A 17250-nucleotide genomic window follows, 5' to 3' on the forward strand; every position below is an offset into this window, starting at 1 on the left:
TAGAGATTAAAGCGCTGGCAGTATGTGAGGTAAACAGGAGAGGACAATTATTTACCTGCCCCACGTTTAGTCGGCGGATGTTGATGTCAACCAGCTTTCTTTCTGCTTCATATTTAGGACTTGAATGAAAGGCTGGTGACTGCCCGTGTGTAAGTAGGTGTGTCTAGATGTACATGTCTAGAGATCTAGACCTAGACACACCTAGAAATGTCTACGTAGATTTGTTTTGAACTGTTTGGAATCCACTTTGCTTTGTAACCGAAGTAAAGTACTTGTATAGATTGTCGATACATTAACCACTTAAACCTTACTTAGTTGACCGGAGTCCCCCGGGGCTCTATACTAGGTGCTTTTTTCCCCATACATCTGCTATTTTCGCTGAATGTTCGCCACAGAATAGGGACACTGGGGTTCATGTGGTTATACTGTCTATCATCAACTAACTGTCATCAACAGCAGCCTTTTACCCTGAACACGGTATAGGGATAGTTAAACTACGTTGAATGTGGCCAGGTTGCAGCAGTAAACATTATATCTGTCACACTGCTGTTTCTCCCAAGGTCTCAGAAGGCCAGAGGAAAATCAACATTAAGATCATTGATCATTTAATCTGGGAAATGGCCCAAGGTTTTGTAATATTTATTCTGTCTTAAATGTCTTTTGTTACAAAAACGTGGTCACGTTGAAAGACACGCTCGTAAGAACAGGGAAAATATCCCCATGATTGCTGAGAGCCGTGCAAAAGGCCTGGTATTGTGTAAATTTTAATTGAAACAAGACACTCCCTCAAGAACATGGTCATTCACTGGCTAATTGAAACTGAAATATATGACTTGTGTAAAAAAAAAAGGGAACCATGCTCATAAAAGCCCTCATTAATTTTCATGACTGGGAGAAAATAGAACAAACCAAAATAAAACGGTAGACATCCCCTCACAGGAAAACATCTACACCATAATGAATGGACAATGAATGCATATCCCCAAAAGGATCTTGTTCAGAAGATTCAACATCAACACTGTCATCTCGTTTGGACATTAGGCCCTGAACTTCTCCCTCTGACCTCAGTCACTTTTACTGGTGTCCAATAACGTGGCCTCCCTTCCCCTGTGGTAAAGCTCAATACACTGTGGAACATCAATGCCCTAGCACACCACACACTACTGGTTCTGTAAAGAAAAATAACTGTGAGGTCTTATAGAAAGGTTCCTTATAGAACCTAAAGCACAATATAGATTTTTTAAAATCTATATCTTCGTGTGTGTGTGTGTGTGTGTGTGTGTGTGTGCGTGTGCGTGTGCGTGTGCGTGTGCGTGCGCGTGCGCGTGCAGTCATGAGCAGTTGTTATGAACAAATATCTCTCTTCAGAGAAAGAGAAAGAGAGGAGAGCGTGTGTGTGAGAGAGAGAGCGAGAGCTGTAATGTATTAGATTTATTATTGCATTGATTTTCATATCCAAACATTTTTCTGAGAAATGGACAAAACGTCTCAAATGAGACTATCAATTTTCCATAACACAATGTTTAAGGAAGAAAGATGTAATCTTGTGAGGACTGCACTTACCATTTCTACAGTGTGTGGTTCCTGGTCTGTATCAAACAGGCTACACTGTCTGCAACTTACAAAATGCATATATCACTGGTATACACTGTTGGTTACAATTGCAGTGTTTATTTTTGTGCAGTAAGTAGGGGTGAAGGGGTGTGATATTAATGTAAAGCTATTGTAGTTTATGGCTTGCTAAACACTTTCTCAGTAAGTGTCATTTATCAGCTGGTAATGGACAATTGCCAAGGCATCACAGAAATATGCAGTAAAGAGGAAGTGTTCGGGATAGCTTGGTTGGAGTACAGTTGTAGGATATATTTAGTCAGATAGAAATGGGCTAGAAGGGTATTTTGATATCTGTACAAGTGTACAAAGTGTTGGAATTGCATATTTGTTTGAATAAAGTAGCACAGTAAAATAACGTAAGCAAGTGCAGGACATTCTGTCTTTCTTTCCAAGCATTTACACCTAACACTGCAGAATACTGAGTTATTTTATCTCAGCTGGAATCCAAAAAGCCAATTTCTACATTCACAGAGTTAACACCCTGCATTTTGCAGTGTTTTGTTTTATGTCTTAACTACTGAAATGAATAAAAGAAACCAGAAAGATCGTTATTTTTCCTGACTCTTGTTGCGCAAACGAACTCCTCCGAAACGTACGAAGAAAGGGAACAAGACTAGAGCCAGATAGAGCAATGAAACACGGGGTGTTTAGAAGGGAAGTGCTTCCCTGGAAGAGGCGTCGGTAGGAGGGAGTCGGATCCTGCTTACGAGCCGTCCGAGTTGCTCTTTGCACAACGTCTCCATCCCTCACTCCCACTGGAATCTGATGACAAACTAGGTTTAACCTCCCAGCTATGAGGCGCTGGCTCCAGCTTCTTATTGCTCTGGGTGTGGGAGTCAGTTTTCCACTGAGAGATGAATTGTTGTAGTGGGTTATGATTCAGGGAACAAGATGGTATGGAGCGATGCTTCTCCCTGTATACTGAGTGGAGGTGACGCACGCATGCCTGGTCATGAAGAGAGCATGTGCTGTATACAGTATATACTGTACATGACGATGCAAAAAACACTTGGCTAGTACAAGTGGTGTTTTAAAAATCATTCCTAATGTATCAGGTTGACGTATGTATTGCAATGAAGACATCAGCCAACAATTCTGATGCTGCAATGTATGTGATGTTTGCTGATCTCTGAACACTGATCTGGTCCAAGAGGTCCAACTCAGGCCAGGGAGCACATACAGTTCTAAATATAAAAAACAAGCTCAATTAGAAGCACTTCAAAGCGGTAGATTTTTTTCAGTGCTTTCCCCTGGCATTTCAACTTGCGCCAGTTCTTTCATCTTGGCCCGTGGCCCTCGAGGGTACAGCACTTAGATGGAGCCAGGAAGTCATTGGTACTGCTTTGCATTCTGGGATGTTGGATGAGTGGCTAGCGTTCACCCAAGGTGAAGGACCACTCTCTGCGTGACAGCATTAGTCACCTTCGCGACATGGTATTGTTTTGGCTGCATTTAATCATCCAGACGCTCTGTCCATGCTTTATTCTCTGAGAGTGAGTTTTTCTTGTCAGAGGGAATTTACTTCAGCACCTCTGTGGATTGAAGACTTGTTATTGAAAATGAGTGGAGAAGCGAATTCCCATTATATATTATATTGCTTTTGGGGGGGGGGGGCAACCCCATGCTACTGTATAAAATAAACTCAGCAGCTCTCTCTAAGCCTCACCGACTGGTGCCACGAGCTATCCTTTCACATGACAAATCATTCATATTTCCACCCTCAGCGTTTCCTCCAAAACCACTCCATAGACAAAAGAAAGTAAAAAGTGCTGATGCTGCGCGAAGGATGGTGTTTTCATAAGGGCTTCGGCGTCTCTGTCACAAAGGCTGTCACACACACACCACTATCCATTAGCTTTCTGTGGGACAGAGGAAGTGATCTGGGGGCCTTATTGTGTGCTTGGCAGACCTGTGTGTGTGTGTTTGCATGTTCTCGTGTGTGTGTGCGTGTGTGTGTGTATATGTGTGGTGTCAGGGCTCTATAGTCTGGCTGAAGGAGGTGTTGGGGAGCCTGTGTGGGGGTCTCAAAGGGAAGCATTGGCTCCAGGGGGACTGTCCTACTCCCTGGCCCCTGGCTGGCTGGCTGGCAGGGAAGGCAGGCAGGCAGGAGTATGGGGCTGGAGAACGGGGGAGGAGAAAGAAGCGGAGAGAGGAGGTGCTAGGCCGGCTCTTGCCCTCTCGCTGACAGGATCTGGTCAATGTCCTGCTGCCGGGGGTCGCGGCCTGGCTTACGCACACAAACTTATCTCCAGTGCATCTGCCGGGCCGCCTGCGCAGTCAGGCTGTCTCCACGGCGGGCCGCGAGCATTTTCCTGCTGGGGGCGAAAGCACGGGAGGGAAGATGGTGGGAGGCTAGAGGGAGGAAGGGGGAGGAAGGGAGGGGGTGGGGTGGGGTAGGGGGGATGCACTGAGAGAGAGAGAGAGAGAGAGGGAGGCGGGGGGACAAGCATGAGAGGAGATTGAATGGGAAACTGGCTATGCAGAGTCGCTGCCAAGTCGCTGAGCTATATGGAAAACACGAGCCGCCTCCAGGGTAACAGGACCACTTCTGAATTTCTACAAACAAAAATAGCTCTGATGTCTGGCTGCGACCTTTCTGTTCTCTGGCCCCCGTCGCTCTCTGCTTGTCTGTCATGAGGAATTCCCACACGAACAAGCCCAATGCTCGAACCCAATACGCCTTTGCAAGAACAAGCTAATGTTCTCTACTGTTGAGCACTGGGGTGAGGTGGGGGGGTTGTGCGGTGGGGGTGGGGTGGGGAGGGGGGGCATCGAAATCTAATAATTGAGCGAAGCTCAGTGTATTTATCATTCCTCCTCTCTTCGGATGGAGACGACCTTGTGGTGACCAATTGTGTGAACCTCGATCGAGGTCCCATTGGTGAGCCATTTCATCATTGAAACAGCATGCGTTCCCATTCTCATGACCTAATGCGTTGTAGAATGCCTGAAAGCTGCTGGTCGTGTTTTCTCTTCTCTCCCTCAACTCTTTCTCATCAACAGCACAAGGGAGCCATAACAGATTCTGCTTTAGCAGGAACAAAAAAAGAACGGAGACAGTTTTAAGTTGTTCTGACAGTGTGACTGAGGGCAGTCTTCCTACTAATTAATCATGATATGACAAATGCAGATCGTTATTAAAAAAGGAATACACTTGATAGAAAAAATTACATAAATGAACAAAACTAAAATAAATAAAAACTATTTGTTAATCTGGTCTGTGCGTTAGTGTGGTGCACAGTTTCACGTTTTGGCTCAGAATCAGAGCATGATGCTCTGCAGTGGTGGTAAAAGTACTCAATTTGTTTACTTAAATAAAAGTATCAATACCGCATTCCGCAATGTAGAAATACTCTGTTACAAGTAAAAGTCCAGAATTAAAAATGTACTTGCATAAAAGTACAAATATACTTAAAGTATCAAAAGTAAAAGTACCCATTATGCAAAATTCAAATGTATACAAAACATTTTGAAATATCAGATCTACAAACTCTCAACGCGTTGCGATGCAACGCGTTGTGAGCTTGTAGATTGGCTATTTTAAAATAGCCAAAGTTTAAATAGGGCTTAAGTGGTTAATGTATGTTTTGTATTAATAATCCAAATTTACAAATTAACTAGTAACTAAAGTTTTCTAATAATTGTAGTGGAGTAAAAAGTTCAATATTTGACTCTGAGATGTAGTAGAGTAAAAGGAAATACTCCAGTAAAGTAAAGGTACCTCAAAATTGTACTTAAATACAGAATGTACTTAGTTACTTTTCACCACTGATCCTGCAGCCTCAGAGCCAGTGTCATAGATTCTGCAAAGCCTACATGACAGCATACCTGACACTGACACATGCACACCTACAAACCTTACGTCCCAACTCCCCTCATCTGCTCCTCATTGAGAGTGCTGTTAAAGCAAGACCTTTAACATGCACCATCCAAGGAAGCTAAAACCTGCCCATGTCTGTTTACAAGACACAGTTTAGCCATGTGACCTCGAATACTAAAAAATGCTTAACCACATGAACCCTAGCATACCTATTCTGAGAGCAGAGTATAGCAGATCTGCAAGGTCACGACATGTTGGGAGCGTGTAAATTGGTTATTGTCTCCGCCAGGCCAAAAGGCATGGCGAGAGAGTATGTTTTACCCCATGTCCGTCCGTCCGGCCGTCCGTCCGTCTGTCCGTCTGTGGACAGCTAATCTCCGGCACCGGCGAAACTGTGCACACACACTCCCTGGATGCCAATTCAGAACCTCTGCCCCATTTTTTTCACATGGGCCTGTTATAGCGCCACCAGGAGGCCGCTTTTTGCAAAACACATTTTTTCACAGTACTCCTACAGATTTTGTCCAAACATGACGCAAATCGGTACACAGTATCTCTATAGTCATTAAACGAAACGGGTTTTTCAGATTTTTCATATTCCATCCTGATTGGCTAAAAATGGCTTCCAAAGTTTGCAGGACTGCTCCGTTTTGAACAAAATGCCTCAAATAATGAACACAGCATGCAATTTCCGTCAAATTTTGCACACACTTTCCACTAGGCAGAGGAAGAAATGTCACTTAAAAATGTTCTAATCAGCCTCATGGTGGCGCTATAACAGGCCGATTTGTGTTTTTACCTATAACTGCACCGATCTGTGTAAAATTTGGTATGCACACTCCATGGATGTCAAGGAAAAACCTTTGCCCTGCATTTTTCACGTCTGCCTTTTACAGTATAGCGCCACCAGGAGGCCGACTTATGTAAAACATATTTCTTTATATTAATCCTTCCGATTTTATCCAAATTTCTTGCAAATCGGTACACATGATCTCTATAGTCATGTGATCAAGACGAATCTGTTTCATTTTTCACATTCCATCCTGATTGGCTAAGATTCTAAAGTTTGCAGTAGTGGCTTGTTTTGAACAAAATGCCGCAGGGTCCAATTGCGGTCAACCTTTGCACGCACATTCACACTATGTTGAGGAACAAATGCTACCCATTTAACATTGGCCTGTCATAGCGCCACCAGCAGGTCTAATTTAGCAAAAGCTTTTTTTTTTAAACAAAATGCCTTAAATCATGAACGCAGTGTCCGATTGCCGTGCAAGGCCTAAGAAGAAATGGCACCCTTTTCACATTGGCCTATGATAGCGCCACCAGGAGGCCACAATAACTGACCTTGTGAAGACCTGTGCTCCGAGGAGCACTTTTTTCTAGTTTTCTTCCTTATTTAATATAATTCAGAGTAGCCAATAATTCTTTACCGCCTTCTTCTCCACAATTTATTCGCTATGCCAATTAATTCCTCCCCACACACATTTCTGTGTTGTCACTGCTGTTGTTGTATCCTACTGACTCACCTGCCAGTAAGGAGCCCCCACCGGGAGGACGTTACGTTGGGCCTCCCTTCGTCCTACTCCTCCCGCCTAACACTCCCTGCTGACAGGTGCCGCCCCAGCCCGTAGGAGTACTGTACGTGCAGTGACAAATATCACCGTCCCCGCCCCGGCTTCCCTCCCCCGAACACAGGCCAATTATGTTTGCATAGACGCCCGACAAAGCCGGATGCACCACGGTGGATTCGAACCCCCAACCTCCGTGGTGGTGGGTAGGGACTTTACCACTGCGCAACCCGAGCACCAAAATGTGTTAATTTCAATGAATAGATATATAGAAAAAAGGAGCCGTCCAAGTAAAGACCCCGGGGGAACTCTGGTCAACAAAATATTTAGGGTTTAATTGTTTAAGAGTCTTAAACAATTAAAAGATATTACCAGTGTCAACTGTCAATACATTCTAGTCACAGCTGCAGTTTCTTAGATTTCACACATGTTTGTATTTTCTCCACAGCCATTACAGTAAAACATTATCAAACTTACCTGAATAATTGAGTTAATGTTGGCTAAACATCTTTGCGTGGTTAATTTTTCTTTACTTACTATTTTCAGCTAGCTTAATAAAAAATGATAATCACACAATGATGCAAGTTTCAAGTCTCTGCAATTTGAGTTTCATACTGTATCAAAATGAATGGAATCCAATGGCTTCATGAAAATCTAACAAAACCACGGTATATTTTGTAAATAAGTTGATAGTGATGGTAAGTGAGGTTAAGTGAGTGAATAGGAGATAGGCTCCTGACCTATGGGCCACATGGCTCTGGAACCATTGGTTCCTGAGGCTACTTACTAAGGCTTTTACTTATTTAATGGTTGTAGTCAATGCTAAACATGCCAGACCTGCGGTAGGTTGCTTTATGAAGAATGCACGAAAGAAAGGAGTAAAGGGATAAAGAAGGAGGTGACCTTTAATATATGTGTGTATTCTGTGTGTTGTGATTTCTGAGTGTGTATTGTGCGTGTGCGTATGCATGTGGATTTGTGTGTGTGTGTGTGTGCACATGTGTGCACGTGCGCGTGAGAGAGAGTGTGTGTGTGTCATGCTCTTCAACCTTAAACCGTTATTGACATAAAGGAGTAAACATTACAACGAAGTGGTGCCAATGTCACTTCAGTCACTTGGCTGGTCTCACATCCTGCCTACGTTGACTGGTATCACTGGGAACAACACTGTGCCACTGGTAGGAAGCAGCAGTAATGAGGAAGGGCTGGATTTGCCTCCCAATCAGCGCCTTGGTTGCTTTGTGCGGAGAGAAGTGGGTGAATGCCAGGTATTACTGTCGCAATGTGTATGTTGCAGGGTGGAGAGGGTAGCAGGGAGGGAAATAAGGAAGAAGAAGAAGATGGGAGGAGTAACGAGAGAGGGAGACAGAGTGAGAGATAGAAAGAGAGAGAGAGAGAGAGAGAGAACCTCCTTAATGTACATTCTGTTCTGTCCTGGCAGGAGTTCTCAAGGTTGCTAGAGTGTGTGTATGTGTGTGTGTGTGTGTGCGTGCGCGCGTACGTGTGTGTGTGTGTGTGTGTGCGCGCGTACGTGCACACCATGTGTTTGAGTGTATGTGTGTGTGCACACGTGTGTGTGTGTGTGTGTGTGGTGATGGTGCCAGGCACAGCTTGTTCTCTGGTTCAGACAGTGTTGACCCTGCCTTGTGCTTTCTGTGCACAGTACTCTCCTCCTACTTTGGGCGAGGCTTGGTGGTGCTGCACATTTCAACGTGTGCACACACTGATTATGGCACGCACGCACGCACGCACGCACTCACGCACGCACGCACACACACACACACACACACACACACACACACACACACACATACACACACACACACACACACACACACACACACACACACACACACACACACACACACACACACACACACACACACACACACACACACACACACACACTGGTGTACATTAACTGTATAGGTCAACACACAGACACAACACATAGCACACTCACAGGGTCATGCACACACCAACTTACTTAAACACATTCACTCACACACAAAGACTCACACACTGACCTGCTGTATTCAGGCAGACATAAATTCAAATCAATGCAACACAATCAATGAGAAAGATTTACATGGCCCACATACAGTACATCAAAAATTAAATAAATGAAAACTTAGTTAATCCCTGTTTTGACTTTGAGCATTGGAGCATAATTTACTTATGGTTAATGATGTTGTCAGGGAGCACTGCAGGATGCTGTGTATCAACACAGCGCAGTGATTTGATAAAAAAAATGAGGTGTAGAACAGTCAGCACAGGTCAATGACTGCTGTAGCAGAGCCACCTTCGCTGGAATTCTAGTAAAAATCAATTTCCTGTACCTCTCCTTCAACTCCTTCTGCTGTAATATCATCCCACACCCTTTGCCATTGAATATATTCACACACCCAGACAGGGCGGGCTTTCCCACTCCCCAAGTGTGGTGAAAGAGCAAAATGGTCACTCCATGAATATGGACGGTCAATTGATTTCTTCAGTATGACAAACATTCATGTGTTAAATTAATTGTTAAACAGACTGGGTAACTGAAAGTAAATTCTGATTCAGACCAATACAAATTACGACCTATATTTAATGTCTAGGGAAACACAGGAATTAACATAATAAAGTTAAACAATATTCTTTGCAAAATGTAACTCAAAATGACAAGAAGGCTGTAGTGTAACAAGGAATAACATTTATTTACCCAAACATTATTAACAGATAAAACAACTAAACTTGCTAATGGAAGCAGATAAGGCGTCAGGTTCTCCAAGGCCAAAATAATAAACAAATAACGAGGAATTTAAAAGTAAATTTGTCTACCGAATCAAACAACACTAAGCTCCACCTCAACTAAAGAAAACAGGAGAAAAAGGGGAAGCAAAACGTGTCAGTACCGGTATCAAGGTGCAGTCAACACAGCATTTCAACAATAGCAGCCCCAACCCAACATCTTCTACCTAAGAAGACCAGACCAAAACACTGAATGTATACCACTAGCAGCACCAGCGAGAAAAAAACAAAATAAAACAAATACTGAACATGGCCCTCTACTTTTAAGAAGACCTAAGACCAAAACACTGAGGGATGATAGTTCAATCAATACCGCTACGGTAGTACCTGCCAAACACAGAGACTAGCCTTAAATACTGTGCGATGATGGTTCCATGTATACCACTACAGCAGCTGTACAGTACATTTACTGGAGTCCATAAACGTAAAAATGTCGCACGGTAAGAAGCAGCGGCGAAGTTGCCAATTTCTTCCTGTTTACGAGCCTGGGATCTGGTGAGGACAATGACAGAAAGCACATCAGGATGACATTGACACTTCATCCTTATCTGGACTGCTATCAGGGATATCCACCACTTCAGGACGAGGCAGTATAGCTTATCCCCAGCTATACCATTTCACACGATGAACTTAACCTCTTGTATCCACCTGTTTCCAAGGCTTTTCACTGTGTTCCACTTCCTGTCTTTTGATCCAATGAAATCCAATGAAACCGGTCAGATGACTAATGATATCCAATGAAATCCGACAGGAAGTGGAAAACACACAGCCAAGAAACAGGTGGATAGGAAATTAGTATCGTGCAGCAACATTAATGAACCCGGATATTAACTTTGACTGGACTTGCACATGATGAAGTGGGGCAGGTACTGTACGTAACCCGTTTCAATGTACGTACTATTGTACAATGTACAATTGTTAAATTCTTCCAGTGATATCAACTCACCACCACAATGGAAACAAGCCCTCAGGGCTTTTTGTGTTATCCTTTTAGCATTATTGTATAACTGTTAATAAAGTATTCAATAAATCACATTTGCTGTCTTGTCTGATCTCCACTCTACTGTCAATGAATGCAAAACAAGCTTGAAAAAACAATTAACTTTCACGTCTGGGTGATCCAGGCACTCAGAGAGGGGTGTGGCAGACCTGCAACACAGACAGATATGCTGTAGCTTCTTTTCCAAAAAGAAGCCAGAGAAAAGTCATTGTGAACGTTTAACTGCAGGGTTGTCTGCCTGGGGGTGGGTCTAACTTCATTTAATAGTTCCCTGTTCCTATGAAAAAGCCAATGTTGTCCATTTTAGCCTGTTACAGTGCCTGGTGCTATCTCACCACCAGCCCACTCAGTCTGTCTTACCCACAACCCCCTCCAAATGAATACAAATGAGTGTTTTCATTCTGAGCTAGACGACAAAGTATGTTACCAAAAACACTGGTTTCTACTCTTAAAAGGAGCAATCTCATCTCCAAGAAGAATAAATATGGGAAACTCTTGAGGATGCAATCATATGGTGGCCAATTTGCTCTTAATGTCTGCAATTTACAATTTTGTTTATAAAGTGCTCTAGCAGGAGCCGTTATGATAACACTACAAGTAGGACAATTTTTGTTAGAAAACAAGTCATTGGTGCAGGACTGCCTGGTTAGTACACAGTGTATATGCACAGTATATGTTGCAAGGACCCAAGTTTAAATCTGACTCCCATCATGTCTTACACGTCTCTCCTCTCTTTACCCGTGGTTTCCTGTCTCTCTATACTCACCTATCTAAATAAAGCATAAAATGCCAAATTATAATCTTGGGAAAAATAACGTGGGTGATATCAAAGATGTTTTGATAATCATTTAAACTTAACTGAAAAAGTTAAATGTACGTTAGGTGCACTGAAGGGATGCTCTTACAACAGAGGCTAATGCAACAACAATAAAGAGGCTTCAGTTTCTACGTCATCTACATTGACTGTAAGAACTATAAGGGTCACTAAAACATCTGTCCATGCAATTAGAATTGTAATTGTGCAGTTCCACTTTCCTTGATGGCCTATGCCTGATGAACTATAGATTCCAACTTGCTACTTAAAGTGAAGTACGAAAAAAGAAAGAAATAGATATATAAGCAGCCAAATGTTCCCAAACAGTGATTTCCTCATTACAGTGGAATTCTGAACAATGCCAAGAACATGTCAGAATATAAAGGAGGGTTGAATAACTTACACCCTGCCTGCCCTACAGTCTGACTGAAAGTATTTGCTAATGTGTTTATGGTTGATATTGCTGGACACTTACCTCAGTGTCAATCTCTGACCTTAGGTTTACAGTACATGGTAATGGCATATAGAACTATTTTATTTTCAACTTTCTCTTGCTTTCAATCTTAAATAAAAGATGCCAAAAGTCACTGTTATCAAATGTGTGTGCCATTGTTTTATTATGTTGTTATCATCTTTGTTACATATGTTGATATCTTTGTTACTGTACAGTACAGTGCAGGGACATGAGAGTGTATCAGCATGATAACCGGGGACGGGTCTATTTAACATTATATATTTTTTCGAAGAGGCAGACATCACAGAGCCGGCGTTGTCTTGTGTGTCTGCCTATAATCTGAAGGCTGCTTCAGTATAAATCTCTCACACCAAGACCTGGGCTGACCCTCGGAGTTAGCCTTTGTTTGGCAGACGCCTTGCCCCCCTTTAATCTTGTAAAGAGATAAATCCTTTGATGGACCTGGCCTGACTCAGTTGAAAGTGCTGCCCAGCCATCTCCATAGATCACCATAATACGCCATGTTTGATGTTGGGGGGCTGTGGCATGCGGGTGGGCTCCCTTGCGACCTGTAACAGAGTCATCAATCCTCGACCACAACCGCAGATCCCGCCTCTCCACCCCTCTTGTCCGCCCCCTCCTTCTCCCCCCCCCCCCCCCCCCCCCCTCGTACTTTAGCCATGTACCCGACCACAGCCCAGACCCTGCCCTCTTGACCACGAGAGCTATCACACACACAACCTGGATAAGCAAGCATATCTGTCCGTCTCAGACACGGAGACGTCAGGCTTTTCACACACACACACACACACACACACACACACACACACACACACACACACACACACACACACACACACACACACACACACACACACACACACACACACACACACACACACACACACACTGTTCAATATGACTGTCAAATTTAATTTTTTGCCATTCTTTCATTGCCGTTACATCATTTATTATCTATCAACTCCTTTTTTTCCTGAAAAGTCTATATTAACTGTACATGCAATTTACAATCCATGCATTTCCCATAGACCATCAGGCATTTTGACAGGTGAACACAGTTTCATTTAGGTGTCACTGTGTGCCAGCATGGACAACTCCTGTACAGATAACTTCATGCTGGCACACACACCGAAATGAGACACACCCACAGTTAATGTTATTACCTTCATCTGCGTTTACCCTTTAAAATGGCTGCTGTGAAAAGGGTCCATTTATCACTGAAAGTAATGATCAGTCAAATCCAGTGAGCACATCGTTGGATTGTATCCAAGTGTCATCCAAATGAGCCTGATTGAACTGAGGTGAACTTCAGGCAGCTCTTTAGATTCCACTGATAAGAACCTTACCCCATTAAGGCAAGCGAGAGCAGAGCGAGAGCTCCACACAGGTCCCTCTCTCACTCTCACTCTTATCTAAATCCTTCATTAACACATGCCTAATCTGAACACAGCAGCTAATTTTGATAGATTTGGTTCTCCACTGGGGCATATGGGAGTACTCAGGGTCTAAAATCAAACAATAACAAATTAAGTCATTAATGCCTACTGAGATAGAAATAACTCATGTTACTTTGATGAATTCACTGCAGATTCTTCATAGGTTGTAAGTCGTTTCCCCCCCCCTCCATAGGAAATCTAGTTGATGGGGGTCGAACATGGTTCTATACTTGGTCCCCTTCTTTTTCCCCTCTACCAACTCTCTTCACTGAAAATAGCAGATCTACAAGTTCAGAAAATGTCAATGCGATGTGTTGTGAGTTTGTAGATCTGCTATTTTCACCAAATGTTCACCTTAGGGATGCTAGAGTTCATGTGGTTAAAAGTGTTGGCGTGTGCGTGCACGTGTGTGTGCGTGCACGTGTGTGTGCGTGTGTGTGTGTGTGTGTGTGTGTGTGTGTGTGTGTGTGTGTGTGTGTGTGTGTGTGTGTGTGTGTGTGTGTGTGTGTGTGTGTGTGTGTGCGTGTGCGTGTGCGCGTGTGCGTGTGTTTGTGCGTGTGTGTGTGTGTGTGGTGTCAAGCATGCATGCATAGTGTGTCCCAGCAAGACCAACTATGGCAAGTGACAATAACACCCCTGAAATAGCATAGAAGGCATTTTAATTGCTTTACCCTGCGATGACTCAAAATGTTATTGATACAGTACAAAAAAACTAAAGGGTGAACATTTTCCCAGTACTTCCCCACTATTAAGAAAAACATTACAATCATATCCCTAGTTGGGAGTGTCTGTCATTGACAACTAAATTCCATGGAAGTAGTTTTAACACAACAATAGAATAACACCTGAATGCCTGAGCTAAACTTTACAGACTTATTTTATCTCTGGAACAGGCCAATAGCCATCCTTTTTTCCACATTCATCTCTTAAATCTCCTCCTCAGTCTTCTTTCAATCTTCTCCTTTTTTTATTATCAACACCACTTATTACTAGACCGTTGTACAGAACCTCGTCCATTACGCCTCTGCCTGCCATTGTTTCTACCTTGCGGGTAATTTATGATGCACTTGACATGTTTTTCTTTAATCAATTTGAAAGTAATAGCAGAGTCATGTGCATCCAGACTCACAATGAGGTGCCGAAGCACTTCATGTGTAGGAAGCTTCACACAAACACAGGAAGCTCAGTGTTTCTCAGTGAGGGCATGAGTCTGAACCGCAGTGCTCCAGAGACTGATGGAGCACTCAGATTAACTGCAGTTAAAGGACCTGCAGTTCCAATACGTTATTGTTGTCCAGACTGAATACTGGAAGGCATCTGGCCTCTGAGTTGTAGGCTGCAGTAAAGGGGTTCCCAAACTTTTTCACCTCGACACCCAAAAGAGAAATGTGGTGTCTCCTCCGGAACCCAAACGTAAGGATTAACCACTTAAGCTCTATTTAAAATTAAAAAAGGGAAAATAGCCGATCTACAAGCTCAAATGTGAGCTTGTAGAATGGTCGTTTTAATGATTTCTTTAAATGTTAATTTATTTAATATATTATTTTTTACATTTATTGGACTTTTACATTTTTTGAAATATGAATGAATATGGTTTTAGAAAACTATATATATTTTTCTCACGACCCATAAAAATGGTTCTGCAACCCAAAGATAGGTCCCAACCCATTGTTTGGGAAACACTGCAGTGCAATACATCAGCATTAACAGCGTATTTTAGTCATGCACTGCATTCTGGATTGCAGCAGTCTTCACTGCCCTTTGAGTTATTCAAAGAGCAGAAACTAAGTGTGACTCCTGATGATGTCAAGGGGAGCCAGTTCAGTGTAAAGATACAAGGAGGCAGAGAGTTGTCCTCAGCGTGCTTACATCACTTGCACAACAGCTGTAGGCAACTTGGAGGATGACTCATTAAACTCATTAGGGAGGCTGTGTCATCAACCATTGGGATTTTAACTTGTCTGAGTCAAAGTATTTTGAAAAGCAAATAGCTACCATAATAGTAACATTGGGGGAAAACACAGAACTGTTGGTCTGTAGGTTGAGGTTCAGCTGCAAAACCACCTAATTTAGCTGTTAAGGTTTATGATGGGTAGCAACTACATAGGCCTATTACTTTAGTTTTGCATATTGTAATGCAAAATTCACTTGTTTACAATTAGGCCTACTATACCAATCCTTGTGCCTGTAGAAGTCACTATGACTCAACAAAGCTGAGTTCTTTGTCACCAGAAGAAAAGTTGAGAGGCAGATTTGTAGTACAGCAGAGACATCCAGTGGTGAAAAAGAGTTCCTCAAACAAGAAAATGAATAAGAGGGATTTACATTAAAGTCAGTGAATCAAGTCTTTGTAAGAACAGTATTTAGTTTGGAAATACAGACAGCAAATTAAGTAGCTCATTTATGTTCTAAGCCACAAAGCCAAGTGAAACAAAGTTAATCTAGTCTATAATAAAAATGCCCAGCATAAACCTACTACTGTTTCTAAATTATGAGGATGCTTTTGAATTAATTTCTGTTGTAGCAACAAAGCCACCTATTATGCTGGTGACAACAGCACTATGGGTTTGAAACTTGGAATAGACTCGATTGCCTTGCGGCATTGAGAAAGGGTTTATTGCTGACATGGATAATAATCAGCATGTTGTAATAAGATGGTAGATTGTGTTTGTATTCATTATCATGTGCAAGAGAGGTATTAAACCCTATTGGCCTTATACGAAGACCTCCCCTTAAAAAATAGAATAAATGAAATAGCAGTTTGTTCTGAAATGAATGTGTGTGTATAATATAAGATATCAGATATGTCCTCATTTTGAGACCCAACAAAACAGTAGGCTACAGCAAAGGTTCTCAACCTTTTCAGGCCGTGACCCCCAAAATAATCATATTTGAACTGGGGACCCCCTACCCTGACAAGGAGCTGAGGCATTTCATTTTGTTTGACTCCTTTTGTTGATTACTTTTGATGCAGTTATTGTCTTTTTCTTTCCTTTTTTAGGTATTGAAAAGGTCTTAAAAGTCCTTAAATTGTCACTTCACTGTCATCTGGGGACCCCCCAAAAATCACGTGGGGATCCCCCTGGGGATCCCGACCCACAGGTTGATAACCACTGGGCTACAGGACAGATGTGAAACATCTGGTGCAGCGTGTAGGAATTAACAGGAGCCACGAGATGGCATGTGTAATCAAATTATGGCGAAAGCGAAACAGAACACAACCCCCATCATGCCGACAGGTGGCGCCGTTGTTTAAGACAGGTTGACTTGCATCGTTTAGACGGGGGAAGAATATATATATATATATATATATATATATATATATATATATATATATATATATATATATATATATATATATATATATAATATATATATATATATATTTTTTTTTTCAAAACAAACAGCCAGGCCCATTCTGTCAACATCCATTGATCATTGTGCAGCATCTAACTACAGCTGTAAATTATGCATGTGAATGTTGCTGTATGTCTGCTTTTTTATTTAATTTCTTACAAAGCTTAAGTTTCAGTTCCTAATTTTGTGTTAATTTCCATACAGCATTGTTGTCCAAAAAATGCTGCAAAATATACAGCTAATTGCATTGCACAAATTGCACCACAAATACTTGATTTAGACTAATGAGTAAATGACATGCATTCAAAAGAACTACGTGTATGTTTTTATGTAATTTTTTGGCATCCCCTGCCACAGAATCGAGGTTTGGGAG

The sequence above is a fragment of the Gymnoscopelus microlampas genome (assembly GCF_963454915.1).
Source record: "Gymnoscopelus microlampas genome assembly, chromosome: 5".
NCBI lineage: Eukaryota > Metazoa > Chordata > Actinopteri > Myctophiformes > Myctophidae > Gymnoscopelus > Gymnoscopelus microlampas.